We start from the raw sequence: 18,317 nt of genomic DNA on the forward strand, positions 1-18,317 counted from the left end.
ACTCTTGCTTGAAAGTAGAACATGTGCTTATATAGACTGGGTAGCTAATAACTTAATGCGGCTAATAATAATAACATAAGTAAGGACTCACTATTAGTATTGCTTTCTGCCCAAAAGAAACCAGCAATCCATAAAGCTTATCATATTCCTTGGAGTCAGGAAATTATTCTCACTAGTCGGATAAGTCTTGCGAGTACATTGTGTACTCAGGGTTTATTTACCCTTGTTGCAGGTGATGCATGAGAAGTACCTTTGTGTGGAGTATTCTTCTTGTGGGCTCAGATGGAATCCTTGTTCCTATCGCTAGATGTTTATTTAAATTCCGATGTTTATCATTCCGCACTACTTTTGGTAATGTAATAATGTACTTTTTAAGAACTTTTGATGTATGAAATGGACCTTTATTGTAACTCATTCTCATTATTAGATCCTTGGGAAAAATGTGGATCTTTCGGGTTCTCCCTTGGGGTGTGTCCGACAGATACCGCTCGATGTAGCCTGTTTTCAGGGGTGGTTAGTGTCTGGTGGGAGACGAGCACCTCCATAAGCGTGCTATTTTGGGCAGTTCTGCTACACTTATTTACATAATTTTATCGCATCCTACTTTTCACAAAGCTTTTGTTGGTCAAATTTTAGGTTTTGAAAAGAATTTTTAAACTCGTAGACTCATTATTGGCTCTGATGTCACCTGTGGCAGAACCGCCCAAAATAACATACTTTCGGAGGCGCTCGTCTTCCACTAGACACTAAGCACCCTGAAAGTTAGCTACATCAGATAGTTCTGTCGAGCCCACCCCAAGGGAGAACTTGAAACAATCCACATTTTACTTCTAGAATCCAATAATGAGTACGAGCTTATAATACTTAGTCTATTTCATACAACAAGAGTTCTCAAAAATACATTATTACAATATTAAGTTCAGAGTGTGGAATTTAAATGGCTGAATTGAAATAAACATATAACGATAAGATATAAGGATCTGTCTGTGCCCACCAGAAGAATCCTCCACACAACAGCCACTCCTCAAGCTACACCAGCAACAGGGGTAAATAAACCCTAAGTACACAATATACTCGTAAGACTTACCCGACTAGTGGGAATAATTTTCCGACTCTAAAGGATATGATAAGCTTTATGGTATGTTGGGTTTCCTTTTTGCGAAAAGCATTACTAGTAGTGAATCCTTATGCATGAGTTTTATTAGCAGTCATGATTAGTTCATTAGCTAACCATTCTATGTAAGCACCTACTCTACTTTTGTGGTAGAACCACCTAATCTAATGCCTTTCAGGAGTATTTGTCTTCTATTAAACACTAAGTACTCAAGGAAGGATACCAAATTACGCAGTTCCGTCGAGCACACCCCAAGGGAGAACCCAAAAATCCATATTTATCCATCAGGATCACAAATGAGAGAATAAAGCTTACAACATTCTTAAATCATTTCTTACATCACTTTCCATACAGCATCAGAGTATAATATTTATTGATTATAACTATTGAATATACCTATGTTATCAGAGTTATGAACAATTTAATTTAACAGCGGAATATAAACATGTGATTAGAGTTACAGCAGAAATAAATATCATTTTATGACATGATGAAGCATTGATATATAAATTATGATAACAGATTATGAAACTTTCATTTATAAAAATATTTAGTAAGAGGTATAAATAAAGACTATGATTGTAGCATAAAGGAATCCTCTCTGAGCCCACTAGGAGGAATCCACACACAAGGGTTAGCTCTAGCATCTGCTTGTCTTCTGCAACAGGGGGAAATAAAACCCTAAGTACTCAGTTGTACTCAGCAAGACTTACCCGATAGGAGGAAAGAAAAGACTCCAAGGATATGCAAGGCTATCTGGCTTGTGGGTTCATTGTGTCTACAGGAAGCATTACTAAGCGAGCGTTCTTATATTCAATTTTATTAGCAGTCATCATTAGTTCATTAACTAACCATTCTATGTAGGCACATGTACTACTTTCAAGCAGGTGGTAAGCAATCAGAACCAGTTTTACATCTTTCATATTTCAGTTCTTACTATGGTGCTAGATTGTAGACAAGTCATACCGGATCACTCGGTGATTCACGAATCAATGTGCCCAACTAGGTATCCTAAAACACACACCCCACTGGTACCCCAGGCATAAGCAGAACCAACCCACTACCCTCCTGTCATGGGGTCTAGGTCCCTGTACAAATTTGGACTCCAAGCCCCCGCTCTTGAGTCCCGGACTCAGCGTGGTGCTTAGACCTCCACCATCCCTGCCTCCAATCAGTCAGTCCAGAAAGAGCCGGAACCCATGACAAGAGAACAATGAGCCTTCACGCGCCCATACACAAGTATGTGTTTAGGATAATAAGTCTGTGACCTGCCTAGAACCCAATGCAACGGCCGGTCCTTAACCGACACAGGCGGAACAAATGTAATCTGAGCCTCGCTCGAATGCCAAACCAAGTCTAGATCCAAAGTACCATTTCGCCCGGTCTCCAATTATCATTCATATATACTCTATGTGATAATAATATAGTAACAACAATAATATATTTCCTATCTCTCGCGAGTGACAGGCAATCACTCGACTTCTACCGGAGTCCTGTAGCATAGCAATCTACATGATCATGTCATACTAGTAAGACTCATAGGGTAAAGATATATATATATGCAAGTGGGTTTCATTCAACTCCTTAAAACTTAATGCACAAACATAATATAAAGTGCAAAAAAGTAGGGGTTATGCATCAGGGCTTGCCTGGGTAACATATAACAAAAAGTTAGTATTCCATCTTTGTGACCTAATCCCTGGCACCACCTTTTTAGCTACTCCGTTTGATACCATCGATCCACTGTTGTTCCTATTATGATATGTATTGATGCAAATGCAAAGATGGCGCAATCAATCAATAGGAAACAACAATTCATAAAATACGAGTGCCAATCAAGCTAACAAGCTAACTCTAATGACTAATATATTAGCTAAGTATTAACTTCACAAAACAAAGCATCATTTTCATCAACTAGTACTAATTCCTACCAAATCAAATCTCTTTTTTGATTTATTAATGATTTAATATACTCAAAACTAGGGCACATTAACTACTCTAGTAAACTAATTATTGTTGGGCTACAAAAATTATAGAGAACACCAAATAATACTTCTAACCTACTATAAAATTTTTAGAGCTAACACTCTCACCGATTTATCACAGAAATACCTACAAGTTTATGTCTTAACAATATTAAGCATGTTAAAATAATTAGAGCAACCCTAAAAACATACAAAACCAATGCAAACAAAATACACTATCAGATAGATCATGATTTCAGAAACTTAACAAAATTGGTTTGGCATTTTTGTGATTTTTCTACACTTTTTGGCGGATTTATGAAGTTTCTACAAATAAGAAAAAGGAAAATGAAATTTCCTCCCGACACTGGGCTACCCGGCCAGCCCACAGCCGTCGTGGCCCATGCAGATGCGTGGCCTAGGCGCACAGCACACGCACGTGGCCCAGGTGTGGGTGGCACAAGGCTGGCCCAAGCGCGGACAAGCCTAGGCGCGGTGACCAACTTGCATGAAGGCCCCTGAATTTTCTCAAAACTAACTCGCAGAACAAAAACACTATTCATATGAGTCACAGATTTTGCATTGAGAACCCTAAAAAAGTTTATATTCTAATTTCTCACCCATCTCCTTCCATGGGCGAAGTAGAGGAGCATAGGAGGGACGGCTCTGACCGATTCCCACCGGAGGAACGGCAACCAGGCGACATAGGAGCAGCAGCGAACCCAGTCATGCTCACGGGTGCCGGCGGTATGGCCAGAGGTGGCCCGAGGCACCCTGGCCACGCACGCACGCGGGCAGCCACATCGGTGGCGATGGCGTGGCCACGGTGGGGGTGTTGTGGGGCTCAGGCGCGCTCACACGCGTGGTGGCTGGCGAGGTCACGACCCTGGCCATGGACGTCGGGGCATGGCGGTGAAGAAGGCTCGGTGACGTAGCGGCCTTGGCGAAGCAGAGGAGGCATAGCGTGGCTCCCGCACCAGTGAAGCGGAGCACGGCGTGGCAAAGGAGGCTCGGTCGGAGAGAAGGTGCGGCCTTGAGTCGGTCCCCGGCGTGGTCAACCGCGTGCAGGTGCGGCGAGGCAAGGTATGATAGCCTGTCAACATGCGCACATCATGGTGGCATGGTACACGGCAATGCCCGACTCGGTGAAGGCCGACAAGCATGTGCGGGACACCGAGGAGAGCGAGATAGAAACGGTGAGGCAGGTGGTCGAGCGCGAGAAGGCACCGAGCGGTGGCGAGCTCGAGCTTCGTGACGGCCCTGGCGGCCGCACATGCAAGAACGAAAGGGGAGAGAGCAGAGCTAAGCCAGAGCAGTGCGAGGGAGGGAGGGGAGTGTCATAGGGGGCTCGGCATCCTCAAGAAAGCAATGGCAGGGGCGAGGACAACAGCTCGGCCTTGGCTTAATGACGCACAAGGCAGCAGATAGGCAACATCGCAAGGACGCAGGCAGGAGTAGAGTCATGTGCTCCCCACGGCAATGGACGCAATGATAGAGCAGGCCATGGTAGGTGAAATGAATGGTTGTGAATGATGCTAAACGCTGGTTCAGTGAACGAGCACCCGATTGAATTCGCAACGCATTCTAACAAAGTTAGGCAAATTTTTTCCGAGATCCACATGGCACTCAACACGACTATAACCTACACCATTCCCGAGTACTCGCCTTGGTGCAAATCACTAAATAAAAACATGGCACTACTGCTTAACTAGATTTTCAGAAATCAATTGCCAAAATGACATTATCTACTATCATTTCATAATTAAAAGAATTCAAGGTTTCAGTTAGAACTAACATCCTTGAGCACTTTTGGTTGAATTTTTAAACAGTCAAAACTTTACCAAACTTCACCAACAACCATTTCACGGCATAGCACACACTTTATACCAAGCAATAGAACCAAAACATCAGGGCATTATTTAACTATTTTGCATTTTAAAAATCACCAAAAAGTGTACTTTTAGCACAACTTCAACTTTTTGCCGATTTAACAAAAAGGGCTAATTTTAATTTCTAATTTGATTTTTGAGCTATCAAAACTACCATGGAAGAACATCTATTCACCAATTCAATAGTTACATTTTCATCTACTAAACTTGCATTTCAAGTTTTATTTAAGTACCAATTACAAGTTATATTTTATTTTTGTTTATAAAATTTATTTTTCATGCTTAATCAAATAAACAAGCAATTCGCTATTTATTTGCTATCAGGCATTTTTAAGCACTTTCTTCCTACTTTTCCAAAACAAGCCCGAAACAACTTTTGTCCACAAGATTATTTAAAAGTTGTTAAGCACCGAGACAAGTTGACTAGCGACACTTATTTGTTGGCTTTATTCACGAAAGCGAGTCACACAAGATTCATTTATAATTCCATGTGTGCTTTAAACTTTTAAATCTGAAAACTTATTTTGCTAATTTCTCTTAGGCATTAACCTAGGTGCCTAAGCAAGCTCAGTAACACCAGAGATGTTACAACTTTCAAGGAAGGGTTGAGCAATCGGATCCATTCATCCCCTTTCATCTTCCTAGTTCTTACTACGGTGCTAGACCATAGCCAAGTCGTACCTATATCATACGACTGATTTGCGAACCAATGTATCCTAGCTGGATACCCTGAAACACACAGTCCCTGCTTGTACCCCAAGCACAAGCAAGACCAACCCACCAGTCTCTTAGTCAAGGGGTCTAGGTCTCCGTCCAAACTTGGACTCCTAAGCCCCCACTCCTGAGTCTCAGACTCAGTATGGTGCTTAGACCTCCACCATCCCCGCCTCCCATCAGTCAGTCCGGAAAGAGACGAAAACCCACGACAAGAGAGCAGCGAGCATTCCCACTCCCATAAGCAAGTATGTGCTCAGGATAATAAGTCTATGACCTGACAACCATCCACAGCAACGGACGGTCCTTAACCGACACGGACAGAGGAAAATAGTGTAACCAAGCTATGCCCCATTGGTCGTGGGACACAACCTATTACACCCACCAATACCCATACCATATCCCTACCCGGTCTCTGCTTCCTTTCACCATTTTATTATGAGAGTAATAATAATAATCACCTATTGTGAGCAACGGTAGGTTACTCACGCTATCGATAGCCTAAGCATAGCGGCTACTCAACCTATGCTAGTAGGACTCATAGGTAGGTTTATCTATGCATGTAGTTTCAATATAAATCCTGTAACGTAAATGCACATAACATATATATATCCAATGATTATTCAAAATAAGGGTTATGCACTGAGGCTTGCCTGAGGCAGGCGAATTATCAGCTATGTCAGTCGTCGGTGGCTCCAAGGCTTCCTCCTATATGAGGACCCCCTCCTCGTACTCCTCGATCGCCTCCTCGTACACCTGCTCTCCGGTGGTCATGAACTCCACCAACTTGTTCTCTACATGCATGCAACGATGATGCAACACTTAGTATTTTAGCAACAGCAACTCTTAAAATAAGAATACATCTACTAATCTACTAAGCTAACTCTAATGACTAAGATACTAAACTAACTAGTATTTTCTTCAAACAAGGTACAAATTCATCTAACACATATTAACTTAACAACTAAAATATATTCTTGCTTCCACTAGCGATTTAACATATATTAAAAGAAGGAGTATCTAACTACCCTAAAGCTTAGCCTATTCTAAGGCTACAAAAATTACAGCGAGCACATAATAATACTAGAAAACTACCATAAAATTTTTAGAGCTAAAGCTATTATCATTTTACCACAAAAATTCCTATAATTATTAACCTAATAATATTAAGTATTTTCAATTGATTTAATAGACCTCAGTTTCATCCTAGATATGTATGAAATAATTATACTAACAGATAGATAAAGAATTTAAGAGCCTAACAAAATTGGTGTAATGATTTTTGGACACCTATATGAATTGTTATTAATTATCAAAGTTTAGCTCAGAAATAGAAATGAAAAGCTATTTCTATTTTCCATGAAAAAGATAACCGAATCTGGCCCAACGCGGCCCACGCGCGGATGCGGCCAACGACGAGGAGCCCACGTGCGCGCTGACATATTAGCAAAAACGCCCCTGGACTCTGAACAAAACAACCCACAGTCTACGTTACTATTCCTAGAGATAGCACCTATGCAAAAAGACCCTTGCACTCTCTCCTCTTTACAACAGCATGGTCCCTGGCGTCCCCCGCACACTCTGGCGTGGCGAGCGGTGGCACTAGCGATAGCGCTGGCCACCTGGGACCCATGCTAACGTAGCTAAGAGGTCAAATCTTGCCAAGGGGTCGACGCGAGGCGATGGGAAGCGGTTGCACAAGTCGGTACGCCATAGAATGACCTCTCCACGACAGCAGGCACCCTACGACAATGGCGATGACGTTCTGGTGAGCCGCAGCAACAACAAGGTAGTAGGGGTAGTGGGTGAGGAACGACAACTCACTAGTGACCTAACCGAGGTGCTGGCTCGGTCGGAGATGACCCGAGCGAGGCTAGCCACGTGCACGCTGCGAGGTGAATGGTAGACCGTAAAGGCAAGGCCATGTCAGCGACAAGGAGGTGGCACTAGAGTTGCAACTAGCATGCGCACAACGCAGAGGGGCCCAAGGCGGAGCTATTGGTGCAGCCAATTCGACGCAGGACTAAGTGGGGAGGATTGGCCATGGCGTGGGCGGTGATGGGTCTTAACAGCGCAGTGGCCGGGCGAAGCTCCAAAATTGAGGCTCAATTGAGCCGCAATCAAAGCGGGGTGGGGATGGCTGGAGAGGGGACGTGAGGGCAGAGCGGTGGGCGCAACAAATTAATGGAAGGCGTCCTCTTGCGTCTAGGCGCTCTAGCACGGCATAGCGGTAGAGACAACAGAGAGGCGGACATGGGAGAAGCGAGCAGACAGGAGGTGGTGGGGACTCGGTTAGAGGCTCGGCATGTGCATGCTTGCCGGGACGCGATTGACACGATCGGGGTGGCCCACGGCCAAGCGCTAGCCAATGGCCACGCGCTCACTGCTGACGTGACCCGCACGCCGTAGTGCCATAAATGGCAAGGCGACTGCAACATGGCCTCGTGCGCGTAGCGCCAAGGCAGGCCAAGCGGCGCAGCAGTGGCGATGCGACGGTAACGGCAGCGGCAGTCAACATGGAGGCAGCAGCATCACTAGCGATAACCACGGTGGTAGGGGCGGTTGGGTGCAGAGTGGACCTATGGCCTAGCAATGCGGCCAGAGCGGCCAAGCCGCGGCATGGCCATGGCGGCCGTGGCCAGCTGGGGTGCGGCCACTGCGCACAGGCACAACCACGCGGCGACGCAGGGTCAGCCACGCGTGGTGACCACGCACATGGCGCCAGACATCACAAAGATATGACGTCCCTAAATTTTAAAGCACGGATCACGACCAAACCGTTGGTCCTAAACCTAAATCGGCTTCACTACACTCAAGATGGCATATGGAACTACTAAATCGAATCATAGCACTACACCACTCCTTAACTCAATCTCTCCAAATAAATTGCTAAACATAGCAGCGTCTAGCTGTCCACAAGCTTAAATTTTCTAAGCGTTTGAGCTAATCTTAATTTCATATTGCATTTCTAAGCTACTGAAAATATTGCTAAGCAATATTCTTTTTCAATACCAAGTATTTCATTGTCATCTACAAAGTTTGTACTTCAAACTTTATTTACGCGTCATATATATGTTCTATAGTATTTTTGTTGAATAAAAATTAGTTTACACCCCTACTTGTTAACTGTACGAATCATGGAGCAACTTTCGTTTCGCATTTTTGTTGATTGTTTTAGTTACAATGCATTATCAACTCACTACACCACATGCATTAACACACAGGTATGATGCTCATGACATGTTTTAGTAAATGATTTAGTGTGTAACACCGAGGGTGTTACAGCCACACCACTGGTGGAGGCCCAGCCTACGAGACGATGTCATGCGAGGCACGATACAGGTCAGTGTGCCTCGCAAGACTACGTGAAGATCTTCGATGATCTAGAAAACCTGCTCGGATTTGCCAGATCCCTTAATATCTGTAACTTCCTATCTTGTAAAACCGATCAGGATATAAACAACCAATCTGTAACCATACCCCCAAGCTATATAAGGCGGGTAGGGCCCTCTCATTTTTATCTGATTATACGCAATACAATCCACAAAGACATAGGACGTAGAGTATTACATCAAGCTAACGGCCTGAACCTGTCTAATCGATGTCTCTCGCGTTCTGTGTCACCATCTGGCTCCCTCGCGCACACCTCCACCGATTCATCTACTACCGTGGGCATACCCCTCGGTAGACTGCCAGACATATTTTGTCGACAGTGGGGGGTCGCTCACAGCGAGCACTGCACCCGCCCGACCCCCCCCCCCCCCCCCCACTCCGCGGTGTCGATCTCCGCACTGGCATCGAGCTCTACAAGCCGATGAGCCTCCATTCGTCCAAGTAGCAAGGTGCCATTGTGCTGAAAACGCATGTTGTAGGCGTATGTTTCAAGTGTTTTATATGTTTTAGAGGTATGCTGCAAGTGTTTTATATCGATGTTGCAAAAGTAGATCAGGATGTTGCACATGTTTCATTGGCTATACACATATATTGTAAGTGTTTCATTTGGATATTATAAAAGTAGATCTAGATGTTGCATTTGTATTTATATACAAATGTTTCAGTTATTTTCATATGTATGTTGTAAGTATTTCATTTGGATGTTTGCATATGTTTGCTATTGTTACACATGTGTTTTCAAAAAAAATTCTGGTGTTTTTGTAAATGTTTCAAATGTATGTTGCAAGTGTTTCAGCTGTTTCGGACGTATGTTGCAATTATTTTATCTAGATATTGCAAAAATAGATCAAGTGTTGGACATGTCACAATGGAACCCACCTGCCGCAGCCTGCAGCTGCTGGGGCTCCACCGTGGGTCATCGTACAGGGCGCCTGTGGCCGGTAGACGCATCCGCGGCACAGCATCCACAGGCAGGGGCAGGTGACTGGGATCCACGTGGGTTCCTCCGTGTGGGCGCGGTGGTTAGGTGAAATACCAATGTGAGGTCCACGCGGTGGGGCACGCAAAAACAGATGATGTGGGCTTCTTTCGCGTGTGGCGCAGTCTCCCGCGCGAAGGACTGGAGACGTCCGATATTTTGAGCTGCTCTGGACATTCGAGCGCTAGTAACGCTCTTTTTCAGATCATCGTCCACGAACCCAACACTGCCCATCTATCTATGAATCGTCGTCATCTCTCGTCCAGAAATATCCCACGAAGGCCTTGTTTGGATGTGCATGTATTTATCTCAATCACATGTGTTGAAATGGATTTGAGTGGAATTAAACTAAGTTTCATATCATTCCACGCACTCCAACATATGTGAATTGAAGTAGATACACGTCCATCAAGCAAGCCCGAAGTGTGAACCAAACACAACATAAGGCATCTGCCACGTGTAACAAATCTTCCCTGACTGCATTCATTTTCTCTTTAAACAAAACAAGTCTGATGTGACGAGCGGCGGCGCCTTGGAGTCTCAGAACAAGTGACGGACGAACCTCCGTTTTCTCTGCAGCCTCATTGGCATGTACGTACCGGCGGTCACTTCTCTTTGGATCAGAGGTCAAGTAAACGCACGTAGTACTTACCCGGCACGTTGCCTCGGTACTGACAAGGAGGAGCTTCCAAATCGCCGTCTACGTGCGCATCACCAGTTGGCATGTAGCCGGACTTGCTTTGACTTAGTAGCCGCGGCGGACGGCTGGCCGGCGACCGACGACGATGCAGATATATAAAATATATACAGTACGGTGCACTATATATACGCCACTGATGATCTCTGATACTTAACCGCAGTAGCAGCAGAAGAGGAGAAGGGAGCCGGCCGGTCGAGTCGAAGAAGAAGATGGGTGACTGGGGCCCCGTGCTGATCGCGACGCTCTTCTTCGTGCTCCTCACGCCGGGGCTGCTCTGCCAGATCCCCGGCAGCGGCCGGGGCGTCCCGGAGTTCCACAGCATGCGCACCAGCGGCGTCGCCATCTTCGTCCACACCCTCCTCTTCTTCGGCTTCTGCGCCATCTTCATGGTCGCCGTCGGGGTCCACCTCTACGCCGGCTAGCTAGCTAGGGGCACCGGTTCATCGATCCCGATTGATCCAGTGCACGTTTGATTATTCATCCCATATGTTTTTTTGTTTGCCGCTACATTTTTTTCATGCGAGTTTGCTAGCTAGTCCACTAGTCACCGGTGATAATACCAATACATTTGCTATACCATAGTCTACCTACTCCTGTACTCTTTGCATGGGCTATACATCTTTAGAATACTTATTAAGTATTAAATCTCGTGCTTAGTATCTAGAAGAAGGCTACAACTACAACTAAGCAAAATTACTTCACTACGCCAAATTCTTACAGCAGGAAACGGGAGCATTTTTACTATAGAGACAGCTGGGGTTGGGGGCGCCCCTACAGTGGGTGTCCTCGGGCCCCAGCAGCCTAGCCGCCCTCTACAGATGTCACTGTAGGGGCGGCTGGTAACCAGAGCCGCCCCTACAGTTGGGGCTGATCTGTAGGGGCGGCTCAATCACCAGCCGCCCCTGCAGTGCCCACTTGTCTTTTTTAAATTTAAAATTTAAAAGGTTCAAATTTAGTTAAATGATAAGATAACCAAAATAAAAGTTGTAGATTTGATGAGTTGAACAACTTTTGTATTCATCACTTTTACATATGAAATCATTTAGGGTTTAAAATTTTGGTTTAAACTTGTCTAATTTCAAATTTCAAATTTTAAAATATGTAAAACATTGTCACATCCAAGTTTGATCAAACTTAAATGCGGAAGCATGATTTTAGAAATTTTTAGAAAAAAAATCATCACATTTGGAGTTAGTATGAGGGAGAACAACTAGTTACAAAGTTTACCCACAGATTAAAAAGAGAAATCACACTGTTCTAGATGATCCTTACATGATCATAGTAAACACTGTGATTTCTTTTTTTAATCTGTGGGTCAACTCTGTATCTAGTTTTTCTTCCTCATACTAACTCCAAATCTGATGATTTTTTTCCTAAAATTTTCTAAAATTATTCTCTATCAATTTATTTTGTTGGTTTTATCAATATATACATATGAAAAGTTTGAGCAATTTAAATTTTGAATTTCAAAAAAATACAACTTCAGACAAGATTTTAGTTCCCCAAATGATTTCAGCTGAAAAAGTGATAAATACCAAAGTTGAATAACTCATCAAGATCTACAACTTTTGTATTGGTTCATTTTTTCATATGACAAAGTGGTAACGACATTGTTCACAAATGTGACACATCTCTCATAAGGTTTTATAAACTATATGAGACATGTGTAAGATTAGTGAACAATGTGTGCTAAGAATTTATTAAATGAAGAAATGACCAAAATAAAGTTATAGATATTCATGAGTTGAACAACTTTGGTATTCATCGCTTTTTATGTTGAAATCAATTTGGGTCTCAAATTTTGGTTCGAACGTGTCGTTTTTCAAAATTTCCAATTTAAAAGGTTCAAATTTTGTTAAATGACAAGATGACTAAAATAAAAGTTAGTAGATATTAATGAGTTTAACAAGTTTGGTATTCATCACTTTTTATGTTGAAATCATTTTGGGTCTCAAATTTTGGTTCGAACTTATCATTTTTTAAAATTTCAAATTTTAAAAGGTTCAAATTTTGTCAAATGACAAGATGACCAAAATAAAAGTTGTAGATCTTGATGAGTTAGAACAACTTTTGTATTCATCACTTTTACATATAAAATCATTTAGGGTTTAAAATTTAGTTTGAACTTGTCAAATTTCAAATTTCAAATTTTAAAATGTGTAAAACGTTGTCACATCCAAGTTTGATCAAACATAAATGCTGAAGCATGATTTTAGAAATTTTTAGAAAAAAAACCATCACATTTGGAGTTAGTATGAGGGAGAACAACTAGTTACAAAGTTTACCCACAGATTAAAAAGAGAAATCACACTGTTCTAGATGATCCATGTGAATAGTGTGATTTCTTTTTTTAATCTGTGGGTCAACTTTGTAACTAGTTTTTCTTTCTCATACTAACTCCAAATCTGATGATTTTTTTTTCTAAAATTTTCTAAAATCATTCTCTATCAATTTATTTTGTTGTTTTTGTCAATATATACATATAAAAAGTTTGAGCAATTTAAATTTTGAATTTCAAAAAAATACAACTTCAGACAAGATTTTAGTTCCCCAAATGATTTCAGCTGAAAAAGTGATAAATACCAAAGTTGAATAACTCATCAAGATCTACAACTTTTGTATTGGTCATTTCTTCATATGACAAAGTGGTAACGACATTGTTCACAAATATGACACGTCTCTCATAAGGTTTTATACACTATATGAGACATGTGTAAGATTAGTGAACAATGTATGCTAAGAATTTATCAAATGAAGAAATGACCAAAATAAAAGTTGTAGATAATCAGGAGTACGACGCCCAGGTAAGCATGCTGTGTGCCCCCCTTCTCGACCTCACAGTTCCTTGCTGCTTCCTGCTGTGCTTAGCTGAATAGTTGCTACGACGATGTAGCATCTGCGTTCAATCTAGCACTCTGAGAATCTGTTGTGATCTTGCACTCTGTGTAGGAGAGGAGCTTGTGCAGCTCAAGCGTGAGGCCCAGCTAAAGGGTGGGTTCTATGTGAGCCCAGAGGCCAAGCTTCTGTTTGTGGTCCACATCCGTGGGTATGGCTCTTGTCTCATTGGTTGTTGATTCTATTGCTACGCTCAAGTGTTGATTGTTGTCAAATGTGCTGTGTAGTATCAATGGCATGCACCCCAAGACCCTGCAAGATCTTGTAGCTCCTTCGTTTGAGGCAGATCTTCAATGGTGTCTTCCTCAAGGTTAACAAGGCAACCATTAACATGCTCCGCAGGGTGGAGCCATATGTTGCATATGGGTAAGTTTGTATAAATTTAGCTACCATGAGTGCATTTTGTATCAATTCCCACCTGTGAATGTGATCCTTCCCATAAGCACAATAATGTCGCATCACTCATCAGAATTCACAAGAATTCATTCTTAGAAGGATAATTTTATGCTAGAATTGCTATGCTATATTTTTTTGAGCAAATTAGTTATGCTGTATTATATAATGTATATCATGAATTCTTACTAGAGGTGTAAAAGTGAAATTCTCATTAATTTATCTCTTTCACACGTTTATGTTGTTTATATTTAAATATGTTTGAAGAAATGTTTTATGTTTTTCTGTTCCGGAGGAAATAATAAATATTTGTACAATGTTATTGCTATGTTAGTTATTCTGGTTGCTTCTGGGTTGAAACAATGCAACAGATGATAATTCAATTTGTTTAGCCAGTTAAGCTCCTTTGTTAACTAGTACTATAACCTGCATGGTGTAGATAAATTTTAGTAATCCAATATCAAATGATAGGGTTTTATCACATTGGTTGTGCCTAGATGGTAGGAACCAGGGTGGTTTCTGCTTGAAATGTCCAGGTAGATCACATTTTAAGTTCATATGACACTAGTGCTGTCAAATACAAACTAGAACTGTAGTCCTGCATCTCGAGATGTATAAATATCCATCATTCATGTATTTAGTATTTTAAGGCTTTGTATTTAGTAACAGCGAGCACCTAATGCCTAGAAAATGTTATGATTGATCTTAGTCCTAACTGTGGAAATGCGCGTGTAGTAGATTAACTATGTGATGAATTCAGTGAGAAACTATTGTTGTCTTGTTTCATTTTTGTACCTGTTGCTGACATTGTGATATTTTACACATGGTATGTCACTTTCTAGTGCAATGCTTATGTCAACTATTGTTCCTGCTTCTATTTTGATCTTTGTTTTCCTCTTTGAAGCGCATCATGAATTTACTAGTTTTGTTGATTGCTGTTATATAATTCTCATTACTACTGGTGGATTTGGATTGATGTGCTATGATTTGTGTTGTTGAATGAGTTTTCTCCATTTCTCTACAGAAATGCCATGTCAAGAAGAAGGATATCAGAAAGTTCTTGGACGGTATCTATGTCAGCGACAAGGGTGTGATCGAGGAGGAGCAGTGAGCGACAAAGTAGCGAAAATGCCTGGAGATGATCTAGAAGTGCTACATCTGCCTGCCATGTTGCTATTATCATTTGGGTTGCAATTTTCCGAGACTGAATTTTGTACTTGGTTAGGATGTGTTATGGAGCATGCTATCTTATCCTACATATTGTCGTCTCTGTTTAAGAATATGAACCTTGTTTCTCATTCCCTAAAGATAGTTGACTATCAATTTGTGATGATGTTCTAAATAATGGTTTTGTGTTTGTGGATGTATATATGTATATTTGTGGCGGTCAGATTCGAATTTAAATTATATATATATATATATATATATATATATATATATATATATATATATATATATATATATATATATGGTCAGATTTGAATTTGAATTATTTTTTTTTGCTGGAAAATCCACTGTAGGGGCGGTTCTTGATTGAACCGCCCTTACAAATACACACAGCAGGGGCGGCTAGGTGATACAGTCACCCTTACAGAAGTCCACTATAGGGGCGGCTGATATTACCAGCCGCCCTTACAGAGAGAACTGTATGGGCGGTTGAAAACACCAGCCGCCCCTACAGAGGGCACTGCAGGGGGCGGTTAGGAAACCTGCCCCTATAGAGGCACCCTCTGTAGGAACACCCTGGAAAGGGCGGCTGGCGTAGCCGCCCCTACAGTGTCTCTAGAGCCGCTCCTACAGTAACATTCTATAGTAGTGCTTACTCCCTCCGTTCCATATCAGATGATGTTTTTAGAATCTCTGAATGTGTGTACATATAGGCTACAACTAAGTATTTCTCTCCCTGCATGACTCTCAGTGTGTCTTCAATGTGTATTTAATTAAAATCCAAGCTTAAGTTAATAGTGACTTCTCTTAGTTCCAGCCCATACATCAAGACGCATGAATATTTTTTCGAAAAGGGAAGCTTTATTAATTTCAAGAACTGTTACGTCAAGGTAATACAACATCTTGAAATCCTCCTGCGTGAAAGGCACACAGCCCAAAGAAAGAGACAGAAAACAATGTCCTCATACTGACTATCAGTCCACACACTAGACCGCAACCCATGTGCCTGGGTAAAAAAAAATCATTGGCCACCTACGCCAAAAATTGAGAAGCCGCTACAACCACCTCCTAGGAAGTAGGCTTCTGTAGGATGGACCACGTACGGAGCCAGGTGCATAGTTGATTAAATGACCTACAGAAAGGAAGGTTGTTCAGTTTTCAAATATAACTGCATTTCTACAGAGACACATAGCTGTAGCTCCCAAAAGAACTAACGGTTTTAGGTCTTTTCTAAGCCCATCTAGCTAGCTCTACCAACATATTGGACACATTAAGAGGTCTAGGGAGTCCCTAGGCTGCATATACGGTGGCCCAATCTAGGCATGCAAACCGGAAATCTAAAAACAGATGTTGTATTGTTTCATTTTCATTGCAGAAACAACATTGTTTACTACCTTGCCAATTCCGTTTGGCAAAATTATCTTTGGTTAGGAGATGACACCTCTCCGAATGTACCACAGGAAGATTTTGATCTTTGTAGGTGTTTTTAATTTCCAAAGTCGCCTGTTGAGGTTAGGGATGTTTTAGTGGATGGGACCAAGATAATGTGATTTTACTGAAAATTCACCCTTCTGGTCTAAATTCCTAGAGGAACTTGTCTTCCTCTTCTTCCTCCTGGCTTAAACAACGGAAGTAAGATGTGAAAGAAGATTGTTCCACATCACTAGCTTGTCACCTAAGAGGTATCTGTGCTAGGATGCATTAGGTGGTTGCGTACTAAAAAAACCAGCCATCGTATCTTGTTTCCTTCTAGCTAAGTTGTATAGTTGGGGATACTATTCTCTCAAAGTATAGTATTTTCTAACCATCTATGTTTCCAAAATCTTACTTGTGATCCGTCCTTAATGAAGAATGTTCAAAATCTAAGGAAATCCCATCTAACCTTCATCAGACTTGCCCAAAAATGAGAATCTCCACTCTTTCACTGGACTTGAACTAGAGGTTTAGTCCCTAGATATTTGTTGTGTAACATCTATTGCCAAGTTCCTATAATCCATGATAAGTTCAAACTATTGTACTTATTATACCTATTATTCAAAACTCTCCTTACAAATTTTATATTAAATAGACGATGTATTACAACTTACTCTAAATTATTCATTACTACATTGACATAAATGGCCATCAAGCTTGCATCACGCTGTTAAAGATAGGCAATGGAGCTTGAGGTGACATCTAGGATGGCTGCATGGGCTAACCATGCGAACCTTATGAGGATATTAATATTTAAGCTTAACAATCATTGTTTGCTCCTAAGGAATTTCAAAAACTAGGTAGGCATAGCCACCTTTATCCTATACTAACATCATCCACTGCTTAAGATACTAAATTTTCTCTATCAAAAACTTAAATGTTTGGCAGTATTTTTTAGAAAATAGAATGCTTACAATATTATCAATATAGATATGTCATAGTAACAATTAGAATCAAAATGTTTAGATTTATCTAAGTAACAACTTACACATATTATTGTGTAATTTTATTGAATTCTTGGTATGTGAGGCATTAAAGGAGCATTTTTCATTATGGCTGAAATAAAGAAATATATAGTTATTGTAAGGAAAATGGATCATATGCCCATTTACTTTGGATTTTGGTGTTTGATGAACAACACAACCAAATTGAACTAATGAATTTGCAAGTGATTGTTTTGTAGTTCAATAGGGTGTAAGATGTGGCTTGGATGAAGGCAACGTGATGATCTGATGATCAACACCATAAGCAAGACCTTAGAAGCACAAGAGAAGACCCCAGATATCAAGCAAAGTCTAAGCACGAAGATAGGAATCAAGCCGGATGTAAGATCGTGAAGAAACGAGCTCACAGAAGTGACCGGACACTGGACCAGGTGCTGGTAGCACAGTGACCGGACGCCCCAATCAAAAGGCTCGACAGCAACAGCGACCGGACGCTGAAAGAGCAAATCGACCGGACATAGGATAACAGAGTTCGGTCGAGTACAGAGAGGTTCCAGAGTGGCAAAACTGTGACCGGACGCGTTCAATTAGGATGACTGGATGCGTTCGATCAGGATGACCTGAGCGTCCGGTCAGTAGCAGAAAAGCAGGATTTCATCCCCAACGGCTACTTTCTCAGTAACGCTTATAAA

General features: G+C 41.6%; 1 long non-coding RNA gene across 1 annotated transcript; it reads left to right on the plus strand.

The window, feature by feature from the left end:
- The first annotated feature begins 13,897 nt into the window (after positions 1 to 13,897).
- On the plus strand, positions 13,898 to 15,410 carry LOC136457960 (uncharacterized). Its single transcript, XR_010759855.1, has 2 exons — positions 13,898 to 14,014; positions 15,066 to 15,410. It is a non-coding gene; the product is annotated as an uncharacterized lncRNA (long non-coding RNA).
- The last annotated feature ends 2,907 nt before the right edge of the window (positions 15,411 to 18,317 follow it).

The sequence above is a fragment of the Miscanthus floridulus genome, chromosome 6, assembly GCF_019320115.1.
Source record: "Miscanthus floridulus cultivar M001 chromosome 6, ASM1932011v1, whole genome shotgun sequence".
Lineage (NCBI taxonomy): Eukaryota > Viridiplantae > Streptophyta > Magnoliopsida > Poales > Poaceae > Miscanthus > Miscanthus floridulus.